Source organism: Glossina fuscipes, unplaced genomic scaffold (assembly GCF_014805625.2).
Source record: "Glossina fuscipes isolate IAEA_lab_2018 unplaced genomic scaffold, Yale_Gfus_2 221, whole genome shotgun sequence".
In the NCBI taxonomy this organism is placed as follows: Eukaryota; Metazoa; Arthropoda; class Insecta; order Diptera; family Glossinidae; genus Glossina; species Glossina fuscipes.
This window is the reverse complement of record NW_023998564.1, coordinates 2,051,221-2,071,004: the sequence shown is the minus strand read 5'-3', so window position 1 is coordinate 2,071,004 and position 19,784 is coordinate 2,051,221. Positions and strand designations below refer to the sequence as shown.

The window sequence follows — 19,784 nt, the reverse complement described above, 5'->3', positions numbered from 1 at the left end:
GTACAGATTCAACTTGCAAGTGGGAAACCGATAACAATAAACAACACCAGTTACTTTTGAATCATAATGAGATGTTAAGATTACAAGTTAGTTTGAATACGATATAGGCAAATCACGGGTATTAAGCACAGTTTTCTTGATAGCCTTTAAAGAGTCCGATATCGGCATTAAGTGGTGGACATCATTTAGATTTCTGCAAACAACTCTGAGCGGACTAAACAGCTAATAATTATATTTACGTTGGCTAAGCTTAATGAACATAAAGTGCCTATAGAAGCTGTTAGGGATATTAAAGTTTATCTAATCAAGTAATGCGGACAAATCGACAGTACCATTTATTAACTTAATAAAAAAGAAAATAACAAGAATAAATCTACGCTTCTCAAGTCCGAACCTAAATTCCTAAAGGAGCAGCAAAAATTGCTTTTGAACTGATTCAATTGAATGTAATAGGAAGGAGACCACACAAAAGAGACATACTTGGTCTGTTACCGAAACAAAACCTATAATACGGCAAGATTCGATATTAAGCTGTTCGACAGCAATCAACCTCAGCGCAAAAAACACAATAGATTTGAGCGCTACGGCCCGAGTGATCGTACATGTTTGGATTGCTTTGTGCATTGTGATCGTTCATCGTCGTCATCCCGCTCGACAAACATGTGGTTAATTCAAAATTGCAATCCTAATGCCATCACTTGTTTCTGACTTGCTGTTTACAAACGAAAGCCGATTTGCTTATATCAGAAAAATATTACTTATATGCTAGTATCAAAAGAGTACTTACCTCTCGCCCGCTTTGGGTTTCTCAAAGTTTTTGCAACACAATGTTACGAAATTTGTCTTTCTGCGGCTCGATCCGGTTCGTATCTCAAGATCGTGGTTTTTATTTACAATTAAATACTTTAAAAGTAGGATTATTTACAGTTTGCTTAGTTTGACAGCATTCTTAATTTAAACTTTCTTTTGGACTCAAATGCTCTTTTGCGACTAACTCTGCCTCTCGCAAATATTCTGTTTATATACATTTTTACAAGCGTATCACTATTACCTAACTTCCTGGCTTCATTTTTAATCCGTTAATTTCCTTTCCCACTAATCTTTTTCGTCGGCCGGCGATTGCATGACGCGCCACGAATTTGCATTTGATTTTCCCTCTCTCGGAAATTTATTTTCTGGGAAAATGAATTAGTTGGAATGCACTGTGTTTGGGATTTCCATAACATTGCCCTCCCCTTAATCTTGTTCGTCGCGAACAAGGTCAAGTCAAAAAGCTACCAACCTGCTTACATTACTTGTAGCTTCGCCCTTTTGATGTTTCTGGATGCGACAGACTCTATCGGTTATTTTCGTGATGACTTTGTACGGTCCTTCGCACTTAGATTGCAAATTTGCTAAAAATCTGCCCCTGTGCGATGACTTATACAGTGGTACCAGGTTTCCGTTCACAAAGTTCTCTCCGATCATTTCCGGTGATCAACTTTTCACATTCATTTTGTTTTTTACCTGTAAATCGTTGTGGCCACCCTTGGCCCTTCAACTTATTTCTCGCTTCTTTTGATTTACCACTTTCCTCACAGCTACGAATGCATGCTGCTACTGCTTTACAGCATCCTACTCAATAGAATCTCCGTTTAATCTCCTTAACAGTTTTCATAACGCGAAAGTGCTCTCCGTTTGACCCTCTGTGGTGTTTTTCTATAAATTCTTTGAACTTGGCTCTTGAGATGACCAACAACGTTCTCATGTGTGAACCGTTTTTGGTTTACCGTATCCTCCATAGGCATCCGTCTTCGAAAACTACGCTCTCCCACTGGGCGCATTACGCTTTTACCGTAGGGCTTTCCTTTGCGATTTATTCATTGTTGACACGTTTAACTTTAGATCGTCATCGACCGGTTCTTCCTTCGAGAACTTTGACTTTGTCTCTACCTTGAGTCCTGACTGCTTGGGTGCGGCCCTTCGGAGAGTACTCGTGGTGGTTGTGGTTGGCGAGTTCCTAGCTAAAATGGAACAATTGAGTGCAGCTAGGCCTCGCCATTCACCAGAGTGGGGTTTATTGTTCCATACACAATAAACTGATCTGGACTCTGGTGCTGTTTAGGCTCCTACTCTGTGGGGATTGTCTAACTCGCCAGGGGGCGTAGTACGCTTAAAAGTGGCTTGGGCCACCGTGGGGTTAAGCCTTTCAGGCAGGAACCCACGTTAAACCCTTGCCACAAATTCTACCTTGATCGGATGAACAGCGACATTTTCTTTAGCATTCTGTTTCTTAGGCATGCGTGCACAGTATTTTCTGTATTCTGGAATCATTAAGTTTTTCTCTACATTTTTCTGCCTTTCGGCGTTAGTAACATTTCTTCCAAGGCCCTTCCCTTCCAGCGCATTAATTTCGCCTTTAATTTGCTGATACACTTTATCTATGCCTGTTTTCAGAGTACCTTGAATTCCTTCCTGGAATGAACTTTCTCGATCTTTTTCGTGGTCCTGTCAAATTTTGAATCTATTTCTTGTTGTCTTGATTGTATTTGCTGTTGCATTTACTGTTGCACTTGCTGTTGCCCTTGCTGCACTTGCTCTTGCCTTTGTTGCATTTGTTATTGCATTTGGGACATAAATTGCTTAACAACGGCATTTGATACACTTGTACCACCTTCGCCTTTTTCTTTGTTGCGTGTTTCCCGCCGTATTTTCTGTACCTTCGATGTTATCGTTTTATTGTTCTCTTTGCTCTTGTTCTACAATATATTGTACGTTTGCATAGCCTTGCTGCATTCGGCGTACAATAGCTTCAACGTATTTCCTGTGTATTTTTGCGGTCTAAAATGTCCAAGCAAAAGGAATCTTTGTTCCTCTTAAGCAAAGCGAGCAGGCTCCCGCTCATAGAGTGAAGTTAATACTAAGATTACCTTGATAAAATACCTTGTTAAATTAATTCATGATTGCTTAACATTGCAAACATCCTTTCATGTCTCCGAAATGCTAGAAAGAGAGATTGCGACTTCACTCTATCGAATTTTCCTCTTATTAGCAATCTCTTAACTCAAGCGATACACAATAAACGCAAACAGACTTTGTGTAATATACGCACCAGTGCACGTCATAGAAATGCTATTCGAACGAAATTTCAACCTATCGAAGCTACCAGAGGTGAACAAGTGTCAATTGCAACCAGAATTTGCATTTGGCATAGTTATTAAGCGGCTATAATTTTCCGTAAAGTTTTGCAAATTTAATTCTAGTCATTAATTTTGAGAAGTTCTCAATTTTCGTGAAACTAATAACGTAAGCACTTAGATGGACTTGAATTATTTCGGCTAAGAATTTTTGCATTTCGTTCGATTGTTTGATATTTGTATTTCGTATTGATTTTAAACAGACTAACAGAGCATGTGGGTTGCACTTGTCATATGCATCACGTTCTGGATCTACTTAAGATTATAAGTCCGCTCTTTTGCCATATGTTATGGGAGCAATCACAGATGCAGAAGTGACTACCAGGCTCATTTGGGTTTAAACTATTTTATATTTCTAGACCACTTATAGAGCAAGGACATAATAAGTTCCTATGGACGTATGGGATAGAGAAGGACTTGAGATGGACCCAATTTTCATTGCACCGATTGAATCAAAACCACTTTTTGAATCAATTTAAGCATACCTGTCCATCTGTCCATACTTTTTCATTGTGCTCAACCTACAGCCCTCAATTTTTGAGACATATTCATAAATTTTATTACGCTGATCCAAGGACGAATTCTGTTGGAAAGATCGTACCACCTTTTCGGCCGTTTCTTTCTTTCTACAGTGTCGTATGGCGGTGGCCCACTGTAGCAAGCCATAGCAAGCGATACTTACTAACACTTTCATTTTGAAGCTGAAACTGAAATTTGCAAGCAATGGGATAAAACTACCGGGGATTATTTTGTATGCTGTATGAAATATTTTGTTGTTTTCTACTTTTTAAATATAGACTTTTTTGTAAATATTTTCAATTTTTTTTCTTGTAAAATATTTTTTATAACAAAAACACTATATCGGTAGGGCCAGCGAAGGAATTCGATCTCTTTTTATGCCCTATACCGCTTGTGGTATAAAGTTTGTGCGAATATATGCAATGCCTGGACGAAGCTGCGATAGACCCACTTTTTATTATACCCATTCGGAATCTATTTTTGCATCGATCTAAGGGTTCAACTTACTAATCGAAATTTTGATGAAATTTGGAGGACGGGAGACGAAAATGATTAAATCCGGCGATTTTTTCGACCACTCTCCTTATAAAGCCTTATTTTGAAATGCCATTATATGAATGCCATTATATGAACTTTGTATTGTATGACGGGGTATAAGGTATTTAATAGTGGATCAGGTCTCACTATGGTGTTTTCATTGGTTTTTCATTTTCTTCTTCTTCTCCAGTTCTTCGTTACATGAACAATCGAAGATTCGCTGATTTTTGTTGATAAGTGTATATAAATATTCCATTTTCTTTTGCAAGCGACATGAGTAACGTAAAGAAGAAAGAAGAGAAAAAAATGAATCAACCATTACAAGTCACGCTCATCGAGTTAATTTAAGTAAGCTTCGTAAAGCAATTCGAACGAGCATCCGTTAAGGAGAATTGTGTTGATGATATGCGCTTTTGATAGTCAATCACTTTGTTATAAATATTTAATAACGATTTAATTAAACAATATGCAGACTACGAATAAATATGAAAGTGTTTCAGTGCTCAGTGCTTTGGAAGTAAATTCATAACGACAACGTACGTAGGAAAATGAAAATATTTTACAATTTGTATGCACATACCTTAACAATCAAATGCAAATGCAAATTATTTACATCTTTATATTTAACAGCGTTACGTTAAAATTCTTCGTAGGAAGTATCACCTTTTCCATTGAAGCTACAAAAAGACATGGCAACAAAATCCAAGTATCTTTTTCGTCATAACACAAGACGAAAAGAAACCATTTAACACGAATCCATTAAGAAAGCAAACGAAAATAAAATTTACTTTCCATCAAGCGGTTGACCGTATTCGTAATCGGAATAAGCTCTAAATGAGCTGGGCGAATGTGGCAAACTAGTGCCATTACTATTCCGAATCCATGCGCTCAACATCGAGATCAGACAAATATATACCACCATCGGTGACTTGTTTACGCATTTTGTTATTGTTTTTCATAAAGTCAAACATATTGTCTGCTGATGAGGTAATTTCCGTATCCGAAATGAAATTAATTCCTATATCGGGTATACGTCTATTGTTAGGTGTTAATGATGATGTTTGACAAGTGAAGGTTATTCTCCCGACTTAGGAGAAGCTTCATCATTGGAGGACGAATGTGCAATATTATTTGAAATGGATATGGATATAGTGTCACCATCCTCAATAAGTTTATCCTCTGGATTATTGGCGGCCGTATTCAATGGAGTACTGCCACTAACTGAACTGCTGTTGGAAGACTTACGCTGAGAGTTCTTTTTCTTCAGTTGAGATCTCTTGCGACGCGTTTTTTTTTGCTTTTAGACTCATCCTTTGTGCTGTTAGCATTGGTTTTTTTCACTTTCTGCTCTGAGTTGTTGATATTTTAATTTCCTGCTTAATATCTTCTGCATTTGCCTGTGTCAATGTATTTTCTACTTCTGCTTCTAACTGATTTATGGAATTCTCATCTGGCACTTGGGTCTATACAACAACTGCAGTCTTTTCTTCCCTTTGCCCCAATCCTGAAATTTGCTAACTTATAGATATTCTGCTATTTAAATATTATTTTCAAGCTTATTTAACGTCGCCTTGTCTTTGTCCAAATTATCAAATCGAAAAATCTTTTCACGTTCTGCCCATTCTTGGCGTAATTTTTATGTAGTATATTCTTTGAATTTTTCAGTTAAATTCCGTCTATCCGAAGTGTTATCGGTGTGTCTAAAAAATTCGAAGATTGTTTACTTCTCCTTTAATTTGCCAGAATTCGAAGATAGATTGTTTACTTCTACTCAAGCCAGAAATCAAGGAAGAACCTGAACTGTTAGTAACGAATATAGAACCTAAATTAAACGTAGATGGGCTGGAAAATGACGGTTTATCTGGCAATTCCTTAGAAGCGTCGGAAACGCTAATAAATCCACTCTCTCCACCTTATCGATTACGAAATGAGAAGGAAATAAAATCTAAAGCACGGGAATCTTTTCAAGAAGGTTCCGTTCTTCCGCGGAGACCAAGAGGACGGCCTCGTAAAAAAGAGATTAGAGAATTTTTGAAAAAAGAAATGAACTAACTAGTGCATTAAAGGCGAAAGGAAATGGCAAGAATGATGATCTCACAGAGGGAACGGAAATATCAAAGAACGTTCCTGAGCCTGAAATCACCGCGAATCTCGAATTAAAGCTAACATATACATCGAAATTAGCTGTTCAATCGGAAAATTTAGAAAAAGCATTGGCTGATTACTCTAATATTGATTCTGACTCAATTTGTAGTCCAGCCAATGATGCCGTTTCTACGACACATAAAAAGAAGGGAAGAAAATGTGTTTCTAGTGGAAGCATAAAAATTGGAGCCAAATCAAATTGAACAATTTATAACCGACAACATAAAAATTATCTGCGAACCTCAAGCAAATTTTAGCAAATTACAACGCCATTCCCAAAAGCAACATCAAACACGCGGTTATGTCTTATGTTGCCAAAAGAAATTCATTAAACGCGCTTTCCTTGTTGATCACATAAATCAACATCTTAATCCAAACCATTTCAAATGTGAACAATGCGGGAAGATAATGGGAAACCGACGATCAATGAAATCACACATAAGAATGCACGAGATTTATGATGGTAAACGGGAGAAGCAACATAAATGTCATTAATGTGGTAAAGCTTTTGCTGCTCGAATAGTCATGAAAACTCACATGTTAATACATATCCCGCAAGACGAAAGAAAATTTCGATGTACGGAATGTGGGAAAAGGTAAAATTTCAACAAAAACGCATTGATTTAAAAAAAGGGTTTTTCTTATGATCTTTCTTTCTTTCTTTCTTTCCAGTTATAGTAGTCAACTATTGCTTAATAATATTTGCAAGGTGTACATCTGCACAAATATGCAAAATACGATCAAGTATAGCCTTTGAACGTCACATGCGAGAACACACCTGTCAACCTCTGCCCGAAATGATTTGCGATATCTGTGGACTTAAACTGGCCAGTCCTCGAGGATTAAAACGTCACAAGATACGCCAACATCCACAGGATGGAAAAAAAGGATTTGAATGTCCAATATGCCTAAAAGTGCCGCCGAATCTATATGCTCTGAAAGAACATATAAAATATACTCATGAAACAGGATTTGATCATAAATGTACAATTTGCGGCAAAGATATCAAGCGATCAAGGTCCTTAGTAGTAAACTCAAACAGCAAATTAATAAAATTTTTATAATCTATATATGTATATCTTATAGGAACATATGGCCACGCATGTTGAGACGTTCTCTACACTTGTACTTGGTGTCCAAAGACATTTAATTCCAATGCTAATATGCATGCACACCGCTAAAAGACTCATCCCATAGAGCGGGCGGAGCATCATCGCAAAAAATATGTCAGAAACTTTCTGAATAATTGTGGTGCTACTTCAGGGACTACCGAATTGCCAATGCAAGTATATTAATAAATTTAAATTTGAATATCGTTGTTTTCGTGAATCGTAATAATTGAGCTAATATTGGAATAATAAATATTAGCAATCATTAATTATTACGTTGCAGCTTTGAAAGTGCCTAAAGACATCCACTGAAAACTGATGCATCATCAAATTATTTTCTGTTGTTGGTATTTTTAGAATGTTCCCATTATTTCGTTGGTATATTTATTATTTTACTTATTGTTCTCATGCGAACCGCCTACATTTTTTTAATTTTGGATTTTAATATACCAAGAAAATAGTAAGTGAGTAAGTACGTATGTATGTTTGTAATGCTCACAAATACGCAATGTCGTAGTAGACTTTGAATGCACAGTTCATCGGAATCAAGAAATAAGAAAAATGGGTTGTAATTTTTCAGTCAATGGGGTTCAACGTCTGACAAGAAAAGTGAAATCTCTATCTCTATCTATCTATCTATCTATCTATCCATCTGTCTGTCTTTCTCTCTCTCTCTCTCGTCATTTCAGAGGCAGAGCAGCAGGAGAGGATTTAATGCGGATTAAGGTCACCCTTCCCGGCATTAGCTGCTTTTCTCCCTAGTAAGGGATTATTGTCTCTACTACTCACTGGAAAATAAAAGTTTCTCCTAATTTGAAACTGGAACCATTTCACCCGCACTTCTCAAAACCTCTTGTCTTTATGATGTTTGACTGGGTCATTCAATTTATTCAGGTTTGAAAATGAAATTCTTTTGAGAGCTTCGTGCCACTTTCCCATTTTTTTAAATCAACTGAGACTTGTACGTTAATCCTCAAAACAAACAAGATGTTACATAAACAGGCGTAGAGCTCTTTAGTCGCAGTCGATTTCTCTGCGGAAAATTTGATGATGTGTGTAATTTAGAATCGTTATCGAAACCGGATCAAAATAATGTTATCAAAAAGGCTCTATTCCAATTTATTTAATTTTGCTGTAAATGATTTCTAATAATGCTTGTTTGCACCGATCTAGAGCTTTGCTTTTATCTCATATCTCTCTTTTATACATCCGTTACCGTTATATATATATATATATATATATATATTTTCATCAATATGCATAGAGCTTTATGTTTAATAGCTAAACTAGGAAGCTAGGTTTCTTTTGACATGTACAAGCTTCTCTGTTTCTTTTATTATATATTCATTCAAATTATTTATTTATTATACTCTACACCGCTTATGATACAAGCGTATATTAAGTTTGTGCGAATGTATGTAACATCTAGAAAGAGTTGAGATAGATCCATCTTATATTATACCGATCGATTCAAGATTACTTTCCGAATTCGTCTGTCCGTCCGTCTGTCCCCCTTGTATTTTTCTATTCCATTTACAGTTCGCAATTTTTGATATATTTGAATAAGATTTAGAAGAATACACCGACCGTATATTGGATCAAGGACGAACGCTATTAAAATTGATTCGGCTGCTATGCATATAAAGACTTATTTTGAAAAGTCTTTACGTAAAAAACTTGGAGGATTTTCTTAGATATTTAATGGTGTATACTGTTCCACTACAGTACTTCTAATTCTTTTTGTTTGTTTTAACCTCTTTTCTATTTTTAAGCGACTTTAAAACAACTTCTGTCGTAACATTTATGTTAAATCTTAGTTTAGTTTGATAGCTAATACTAGATCTACCCATGAATTCTTCGCTTTTGAGGTTGTCAAAATTGTCTCTATATGGCACAAAAGCCGAAAGATTCTTTTTTCGAAAAAGTAGTGCTAAGTTGTAATATGCGTTGGCATTATGAATATTTATTACTTTCAGATATCCAACCTGTAAAAAAAAAAAAAAACAGCCGCAGACATTTATCTTCTGCATACATGGTGTCAGATTCTTCTATGAGTAAATTCTGTTTCCATCTTTCCGTATCCAACGTATGTTACAAAAATTTCTCAACTCAGTATATTGCTCCTGGTAAACTTGTTTTTAACCAAAAATGAAATAAAATAAGGTATAGGACCCAAATGATTTGATTTTCAGTAAAATTTATTTGATTTTGTTCTCAAATTTTTTATTAACATTTTGTTTCTATTTTCTAATCCGTCTTTTTCTTTCCTTTTTTTTTGTTTCCGTCATGCCTTTTCGCTATTTTGGAAAAAACTAAAGCATTTTTTAATCTCGGTCATAATTTAAAAAAAAAAAAAAAGATTTATTTAAGTAATTCATTAAGACTTATCGCACTACTTGAGGCGTTTACGCAAATGTTCACCTTGTACTCATAAATTGTTCAAACATAAAACATTTTGCCATCCAAACATTGTACATATATAGATATATTTGTATGTCTATTTATACAGTTATAAAAGATATGTATAAGAACTGCCTACAATATGTGTAAGCAAACAAAAAGATAGTTTTCTTGTTGATATTTGCTTGTAAGCAAACGTTATATAGTAAGAAATTAAAAATGTCTCGTTTACATAGAGAAAACACGTACACTTAACATTTATCTTTTAAATGATTAACGCACACGCCCCATGCATAGAGGCTCAACAGCCGTATCTTAGAAAACCTAATGAGAGACACATGGGAATGAGTATAAAATTTCACATTTACATATGAAAGTATGAAGATGAGTACCGTAAAAGCTTTCCTTTGTACGCATTCCGAAGGTTACAAAACGTTTATCTAATACATTTACACTTGCTTAATAGTTTTGTCGGAAAGATTTTCATCAACTTAAATGGATTTATGATAAATATGATAAAGTGAAGATAAAAAGATAAAAGGAAGAGAACGCGACAGGGAGAGAGGAACTACATATTTATCACTTAGTACGTGAAAAAAGTGTACGAACTTTAGTTAAACACTAAACAAAAAATCTATTTAACTGCGTCATTCGCTCTGTAAATCGACGTGTAAAGCTTTTCTCCGTTTCTGGTTTAATTTTGTATCTCTACTTATACTGCTTGTTGTTTAATTAATTAATTAATGTAATTGAATTTTATTTGCCGCTTACATCATACAAAAAAAATGGAAGGAAACAAGAGCAGAAAACATATACATATACCTACATATATGTACATACATAATATGCTTGCATGTATTTTAATAATTTCTTCACTCATAAAAGAGGCATTTACTGAGAAAAATTAGTACAATATACATATTAATCAAAATTTTTTTCATCATCTTCTACCATTTTTTCCCATCTTTATGACAGTATGGCGACACCGTGTCGAAAGAGTGGCCTTGGATTGGCATCAATCCAATCGTTCACCCAGGCTCGCACTTCTTCAATATTTTGAAACTGCGTGCCAGCGAAACAATGCTGTACCGATTTGAACAAATGGTAATCAGACAGTGCTATACCTGGTGAGTACGCTGTGTGTGACCGATCTTCCCAATCGAGCCGCAATAGTGTTTTCTTGACAATTCTTGCAATGTGTGGACGAGCGTTCTCATGCACAAGGACGATTTTGCGTCTGTTTGCGTTCGTTTTTTTGCAACAATACATCGTTTAATTTGTTCAATCGACGTCGGTAGACATCTGCAGAAACAGTTTCACTCGGTTTTAGCAGCTCGTAATAGACTACATGTTGCTAATTTCGCCGTATATAGCGTAGAACTTTATGGTTAAGTATATTCCGCTTTGGTATTCTTATTATATCCACTTCTCGGAATTGTCGTATTATATCCACTTTTCACCACACAAAACGCCACAGAAACCTCTACTTTTTCGCCTGGCAAGGAATGAAACCACGACGTCCAAACAGTTTGAAATGGCATTTTTAGTCAATTCGTACGGTAGCCATTTTTCTTCCTTTTGGATGTTTCCCATCGCACGTGAACGTGTAGAAACGGCTCATTCATCAACTGCTGAGCTACTCGGAAGTTCTTTGAGAGCTCCAACTGAGTTTTCGTTCAATAAGTTTTGCAATCCCTTGTTTTCAAACACTTATGGTTCTCCAGGGCCAGGTTCTTTGTTTTTGACACCAAAATCAGTACTTTGAAACTGTTGAAAACAAAATCGACAATAAGGATTAACACCATAAGCTTTTAAAACTGTTTGATAGGCTTCCGCAGCACATTTCTTGAAGTCAAACAGAAAAAACAATTAATGGGGAAAACGAGATTCCATGCATTTCATGATTAGCGTCTGTTTACAATAAATAACGTAGTAATATTAAATTGAAGACTTTTATTTTTTGTAGGGAAGGTTAAAATCATGGTTACTTCGCATTTTTTTATCATTTTTATCAATGGATGTCGCTGATAAAATTATATGCAAATATCTATTATATACATATTCATATATATATTTCTAGGACGCTCGACTGCAGTATAATATATTTATAAGGTACAAAATAATTTTTAAATTGTACCCAAGTGCTGTCGTCTACACCATGAAAAGTGAAAAGAACAAGCCCGAGAAAAATGTAAAAATGATAACAAGAGGACAACATTTTGAGGAAAACAGAAATAAGAGAAAAATGTAAAAAATACTTAATGGAAGCTTTTAAACGGATTAAAACTGGACGTTGGCAACAATCAACTACAAAAGGATGATAAAGAAAGGAAAAAAACTAAAAATGGTAAAAGTAAAAGCGAAAGTTTACTACATATGTATAAGCGAAAGTGCAGGGAACCATGGATACACATCTGCAAGCGCGCACACAAACACCATTAAACAGTTACTATGTTTTTAAGAACCCTATTGAAAACCCAAAGTGTAAATATAAATATATATATATGTATATGTACGTACATATATGCAAATATATATATGTATATATGTTATTGTATGTATGGATATACGTAAGAATATGAGCGTGTATCCGTATATATGTTAACTAGAAAATTTTGATTAAAGAAAAATCTATAGATTAAGTGAATTACTTTAAATCGGTAAATATACATAACGCACATTTTTAGGCATTAAATAAATTTTAATAGCAACTTTTCAGCTGTAAATAGTCACTATACAGCGTTGTGCCCTTTTCCCCTTGCAAAGATTTATATGACTAAGGCATAAAGAAAGGTATTAAAAAATTATTTCTAACTCAATTAACTTGTACGCTCTCCAGTGGTTAAAAAATATTTATTAACGTAGCTCAACTCTTTAAATATTAAATACAATTTCACGACCTTTAAATCTTTACACTTCAAAAGTATACAACGCTTCCTACTCCCTGAGTTTCAGCAAGGTTTTTGAAAAGACTGAAAGATGTATCATCTTCGTTACTGAGTTCTCCTGCTTAAATGCGACGGACAGTAAGTGATAAGCATATCTCGTTGTTATAGTCGCTAGATCTAACTAAGTCCTTTGATAGAGTGCCACATGTACGTTTGATTCATAAACTCGCGTAGCAGTTTGACTTTTCGCAGTCAGCTGCTGCTATGATAGAGTCCTACTTCTCCGATCATTTACAATGCGCGTCTGTCTAGGGTATTACAACTGTTTAGATGCTCTTGCCTCAGTTACAAATGTAAGCTTTTAATCTTCAACGGTATAAATGCGGTTAGCTAGTTACTTAGTTTGGGACGAAAGTGTGGGAGTGGTATGTGTTATTTTCTTCCCTACTAGCCTAGTTACCTCCTTTTTTTCCTGTACCTTCAACTTTATTTTCTCTTTCTTTAGATTGTTTAAGAAAATTTTGTATTATTGTACTTTATTATTGCACCTATCGTAGACGTTATAATCTGTTATAATAAGCCTTAATGGTTTCGCGGCTACCTAAGAGTCAATAAATAAATAAACAAACAATAAATAAATGTGCGAAATTTGTTTTCTTGTCCAAGTTTATAACTTCTCACATCATTTGAAAATTATCTAAATAATTTTTTAAAAATTTACATTGAGACAATCTTACATGGAATTCATTCAAATTTTTTCTACTATTTTCCATTGTATAATCGATTTCCTTATTTAATCTGTGGAAATGCACTCTTATCTCCTTCAGTCGGATCTACATACCTTGGAATTTTTATGAAATTAAGTCTTTGCTTCTCTCAACAATTCATACAAGTTGAAAAATGAGGATTCGTTCGTGTAATATAAGGATTCTATGCGACCAAGGGGTATGCTTTAATTTACGCTTCGAACTATCTATAAATAAACTTACGTCTATATTTAGTTTTACTAAAGAGTGGTCTATTGAGCTCGGCCGCCCATGCATTTCAAAAAGTTACTCATTAGTTTGGTGAGACCAATACTTGTATATGCCTCAGTTATGTGGTCGCCTTTCTGTAGTGGCCGTGTTGATTCAATTGAGTCAGTTCAAAAACAGCTCCTGCTTTTTGACCTGAGGAATTTGGTTTGGGATCCGCTTCTTATTTTAAGAAGAAGAGTAGAACGTTAGAAACTCGGAAACAAAAGATGAATTTTATCAGAGACAAAATTTGGCGAGTAAACCAAACATTTGCCGTCTGTGCTAAGCTTAATGTGTGAATATTTTACTCTAGGTTGTGGATAATATAAAAATATTTTTTTATTTTAGATAACTTAGATAGATAATCATGGCCTTTATCCCTTCATTGAGCTAGAAAAAGTGAAGCAGCCTTCACTTCACTCGCCCGGCGAGTGGCCGTCATTCCCACATTGTTATCTGAATACAATGATTGCGTCAGGAGGTTTATTTGGCGCGCAACGGAAAAAAAATAAACCTAGAATCGGTTCAACGCATAGCTTGCATGCGTTGCTGATGGAAAATTCATATGGCCAGCGCTCGCATACCTAAACATTAATGAAAAACTCCAAAATCAATGGAATGGAAAATTTCTTTAGAAAGAAGAAGGAAAAAGGTATATTTCGGAAGCAGAAGACAATTTTAGTCGCTCCTGACTAGTTTGGAAAATAATTAATACTATAAAAGGTGCTTGCGACTTCTAATCGTCACTTGTTCAGATCGATACAGCATGGCGGTTTCGAAATGCTGAAGAAGTGTAAAAATGGGTCAATGACTGACCCGCTGCCAAACCAATTTCGTTCTTTCGACGCTAGGAAAAAGTTGTAGGAAATGATGAAAGATATTGCACGAATTATTAAAATATTATGCATATAAGCATCTAATAATATTTATAAACAGGGTATTTATAATAATATTTATAATAGGGTAATATATTTAAAAAAGGGTATTCTAAAGTGAATGGCAAACTAAAATGTAGATCACGAAGATGTAATGCCTCTACTACTTCAGGAAGGAGGTTATCGGCAAGCAATGCTAACAAAAGTGCGTGATATTAGCGCGTGAAAGGCAAATAAATTCACGATATGTTATTGCGGGAGTGCATGTTTCAGGCGCCTAGACACACTTTTTGAATTTATCGTCATTTTCTTTTCCTTCCCTTCCAAATTTTTTTTTGACTACCTCAGTAAATTTGAACGTTACTCTTTACAAAAATTTTTCATCTCCAGCGAGATCTTGCAATACTTCGAAGAAGAGTCTTTAGCTTTACTCTTTTCATATAAAAAGTATAAAACTTGAATTCAATTATTTGTACATTTTTTATATTATCTTCTAATTCTTCATCTATTCAGCACTTTTTTGTCAAATTCTATACGGAAATCGGATGAACAACTCCGCAAAAGCAATGTAGAATTCATACAGAATAATTGACACTTTTAACTTGGCTTCACTTTCATGAAAAATGCGAGCAAAAAGCTTTTGTTTGTCATTGGATTTTCATTCTGCAATCAATTCTACATTTCTACATTTGTATTGCGAATTCTATATAGGGTGCTACATCATCTAGTGCTACATATTAGCTGCCCTTCTCCATAAAGAAAAAAAAAAACCTTGTAGCACTCATCAATTCAGCTAAGAGTGTTTTTGTCTTGAACATAAGATAAAAATGTGAAAAATCGCTATACCTTACGATATCAGTTCGGTCGAAGTGAAAACGTTTCGCAAGGATTTTATCAATATCAGCGATTTACCGTTTTCGCTCAGTAAATCGCGACGTTAAGATAAGCCGTGGTTTCAACGATAATGCATGATAAAGACGATGAGAATCCGCAAAACATTGTATGCAGAAACTCATCTGAATTAACATGTCAGTAAGAAATTTAATGGACCAAATTTCCATTTGCGGATCGCCGCTAGAACCAACTGGTATCCAGCTATTTTTAAATGGATTTTTAAACAAATGGGGAAATGTGCGTCATATACGGTATTTATATGCAAAAAAATCACAGTGCAAGAAGGTAAGGTGATGCCTCAGGATTGGAAGGCAATCATGCATGATTATTCGCTCCGGTTTGGCCACAGAATCGATTTCTCTGTCCACTTTTACAGCTTGTAGTTGAGATAAGACATTCGGAGCTGACACGTCACCATAATATCACATCAAACACATAGCTAATGATTCCTTATATAATGAGAGACATTGGTCACAAGTTTTCATGAACATTTGAACAGTGTTTTTTCAATACCGTCTGGTACTCAAACGGTTAATGATTCATTATATAATGAGAGACATTGGTCACAAAGTTTTCATGAACATTTGTCTACTCTTTAGCCCGAATCTTGCACATTTTTGCTTTGTGCACAAAGCAAAGGTGTAAAACTGTCTTGAAAGGGTCGCTGTAAAAGTCACTCGTTTCAGTTGTATATCTACAAAATTTGAGAAATTCTATAATGATCAAATTACGCATATCCTGAAAAAAAAAAAAATGACAAAAAGTTATCGATCACAGTGGTAAATGTTTGACTTAATTGAAGCTCATTGAAATTATAAAAAGAATATGTTTGTATATCGAGTAATAGAGACCAAGAAATTTTTATTTTGAAAATACATTTTGTATGCCTGCGTGATGATATAATTTTTCCTTATCTGTCTACCTTATGAAATGGAACGAGAAAATTAATACAACATCGTATTGCGTTAATGAATAAAGTAGAGCAAAAAGGTTGAAGAAATTTTCAATTTTTTACGGAAAGTCCTTAAGCAAATGATTACACTTCCTTAGTTGACGTTTATTTTTTATACTTTGAGCAGCCAATTAAATCATTTGTCGAAATTTAAAATTTCGACTACTAAGCAAACCACCACTTGTCACACCCTTTTCAATGGAAAACGGCGAGGCGTCTAAAGAAATCACTTTCATTCAACGTCAAGAGCGACAATATTTTCCCAAACAATCTTTTTTCTTTTTTTTTTCAGAATAATGCAGAAGATAAAATAAACGATATTGTACTAAACTGTGAACTGTAAAACTTCTAAGCATTGGGGTTAAGTCAGAGTAAAAGACGAAAGAGAACTTGATGTTTTATGATTACGCAAAACAATCTGACATTACGAATGATGACTTGCAACGTTTTTTACTTAATCAAAAACAAAAAATACTAATAAAAGCACTATAGTGCGACATGACCAACGATTGACTGCCTTACATCATTCCGTTTAATACAGCAGCAATTCATATAACGATTTTTCAATGTAAAGAGTTGAAATAATCGAAAAAGCGATTTGATGCGAACCATTTTTAATAGAGTTCGTCTTCATTGGAATATCTCGAAAATTGCGGTCCAGAGATTGGACACAATAAACCAAGATGGTCAGACAGACATACAAGCTCATTCTGAACCGATCGCTCTAACAAAATGTGTGTTTACCGTCGCAGGCTGTAATGAGATCTTAAGAACTGTGGTGCCTGTGATTAAATGCGAGCGAATAAGCCAGACGGACAGATAACCTCAAATCGCTTCAAAAAAAAGTTATTCTGAATCGATCAGTATAATAAAAGGTGCGTCTACCTCAAATCCTCCTAGATATTGCATACATCTGCATAAACTTGATATACCTTTAAATCCCCAGTCTCTTCACTTTCTTCTCTCTTATATTTTCCGTTTCATAAAATTTTAATTTTATGGTTAATGTTATTCTTTAATATAAGTTATTACCAAAAAATTGATAATAGTTTCCAATTAGTAAAGTTTTATTTAATTACTCTTGCAAAATGTTAGTTGTATTTAACCACATCGTGTACATAAAAACCACTTGAAAATTTAAAAGGTATGAATAAAACAAAACAAAATTCATTTATGCATTAACTGCTGCTCGGTCTTTTTCTATTGCGTTACTAAACTGCTCGGCTGTAGTGTCCTTATTTGCGGTTTTTTGCTGCGAAGTATATATTTGTATTCTCCTAGCCCAGAGACTTTCATTTTGCAAACCAAACTTGTTTGAATTATTATGTAGCAAAAGAAAAAAGACACAAAAACCAAAAAAACAAAAATTACGATGGCTTATAAATATATTTTTAAATGTAGAAATGTTTGAATTTGTAATATATATAATAAATAGTGGTAGTTTTAAAATTAAATTAATGCCGATATTTTTTTTGCTAGCATTATAAATATTTACCTATTTATTCGCTAATGTATGTGTCGAAAGTGCACGAAAAAATTTAGAAAGTGTATAATTAATCGCTTGCAACGCCATCCTTCCAGACCTTATTTAAAAAATATGTGGTCATAGAATGCTTGAAAAATGGCTTTCAGTTTCTTCGGCATATTTTCTGATTTCGATCAGCTTAAATTTCTTCTTCTGTTTGTAATTAACGCAACAAAAACTTAGAAAAAGTCATATCAGCTGGTTGAGGCGCTTACTTATCGGATGATAGTTAGATAAATCGAAGCACGTTTCGAATCAGCTATGCCACAGAGCATTGTATTGTGCTAGGTAGAAAATTATAAATATAGTTGGAAGGAAGGTTGATTTTCTGGGCCTATTCTCTAAGATTTAATAGAAAACTTTGAAACATGATTTTGCCCCCATTTTTCAAGTCGCAGCTATTAAATCATTGACTTTATAATTCTTGAAGAATGGTCCGGATGCGAACACTTCTTAGCTCGTTTCGAAAAGTTTTAAAATTTTTCGGCAAAAGTCACTAAGCAATAATATCTCGGCATTCTAAGTTGGTGTCGGTTGGGGTGCAGCTATTTTTTTGATCCGCTCTCATAGAATTTTTCTATAGTAAAAAGGTATAATTTTCAATATTTCATGGTGAATATTGGTTCATAATAATAAATTAATAAAGAAACTAACCTTACCGAATTTGGTTGTTTATTTTGTTTTAAATTTTTAATTTTTATACGCATCACCGAAGGATGGGGGGTTTATTCTATCGTCCACAAATTTGGAAAAGGATTTAAAAGTGCCTTAAAATTTTCCAAGGACACGCTTACAACATCCGCACGCCTATGCGGCGAAAACCTTTATATTGAAAATAGAAAAAAGCGACCACACCCACTCTATATTGTAAAGCATAAATAGTTTTGTTTGTTTTGTTTTTTTTTGATATCGGTGATGCGTATAAAAGATTTGGAAGAAGATAATTTTTTTACTTCTTTTTATTATCATGAATATAAATACAAAGAAATATGAATTTAAGATTGAGAATCCGAGACATCTCACATAACTCATTAGTTTGAAAAGTCGTTAATTTAATTGCTATATTAAGTGAAGTGATGTAGACCATTTAATGGGTAGTCGTGGTGCACTTAAATGTTTTAACGCATTATATATTTAAGTAAAAGTTAAATAACGACTATATTCGTCCTTAGGATCAAATGAGAACCTGGATCAAGTACTCAAACTACTAATATCTTCGTGTCAGAAGCTGCCAAAATCGGTACTCAATAGGGGCATCATGTAAGATTTTAAAGAAACGCGAAAGGCTGAACGCAACACCTGATAAAATAAATCTGTATCTTTATTGGTATACTGCTTTCGTATTCATCTTGATATCCTATGTTATAGCGTGTTATGTTATAGCCGTATTTTGAGCAGCATAAGAGAGACGTCTTAATTCATATATTATTCATGTTCTGATTTTAATCCCACCACTCGTATACACATTTTGCCTTTTTCAAAATGTATATAACACCCAAAAGGATGCTTCAGAGATCCTATAATGTATGTATATTCATGCTCAGCGTGAAATTTTGAATTGATTAAGTCATGTCTGTTCGTCTGTGTGCTGCTTGTTGTTGGCACGCTCCTGATCGCAAATTGAACGACTTCAAATTTAATAGAAATATTGACAATTTTTGAAGTCAGGGTCTTATTGAAAATGAGCAAAATTGGAGCATAAGCTGAAGGCAACTACGTTTTTCTTAACAAAAATTTGTGTGTTTTTG

At 34.6% G+C, this 19,784-nt stretch overlaps 1 pseudogene; it reads left to right on the top strand.

The window, feature by feature from the left end:
- Positions 1-5,368: 5,368 nt before the first annotated feature.
- Positions 5,369-19,784, top strand: part of LOC119642286 — a 58,977-nt pseudogene continuing 44,561 nt past the window's right edge.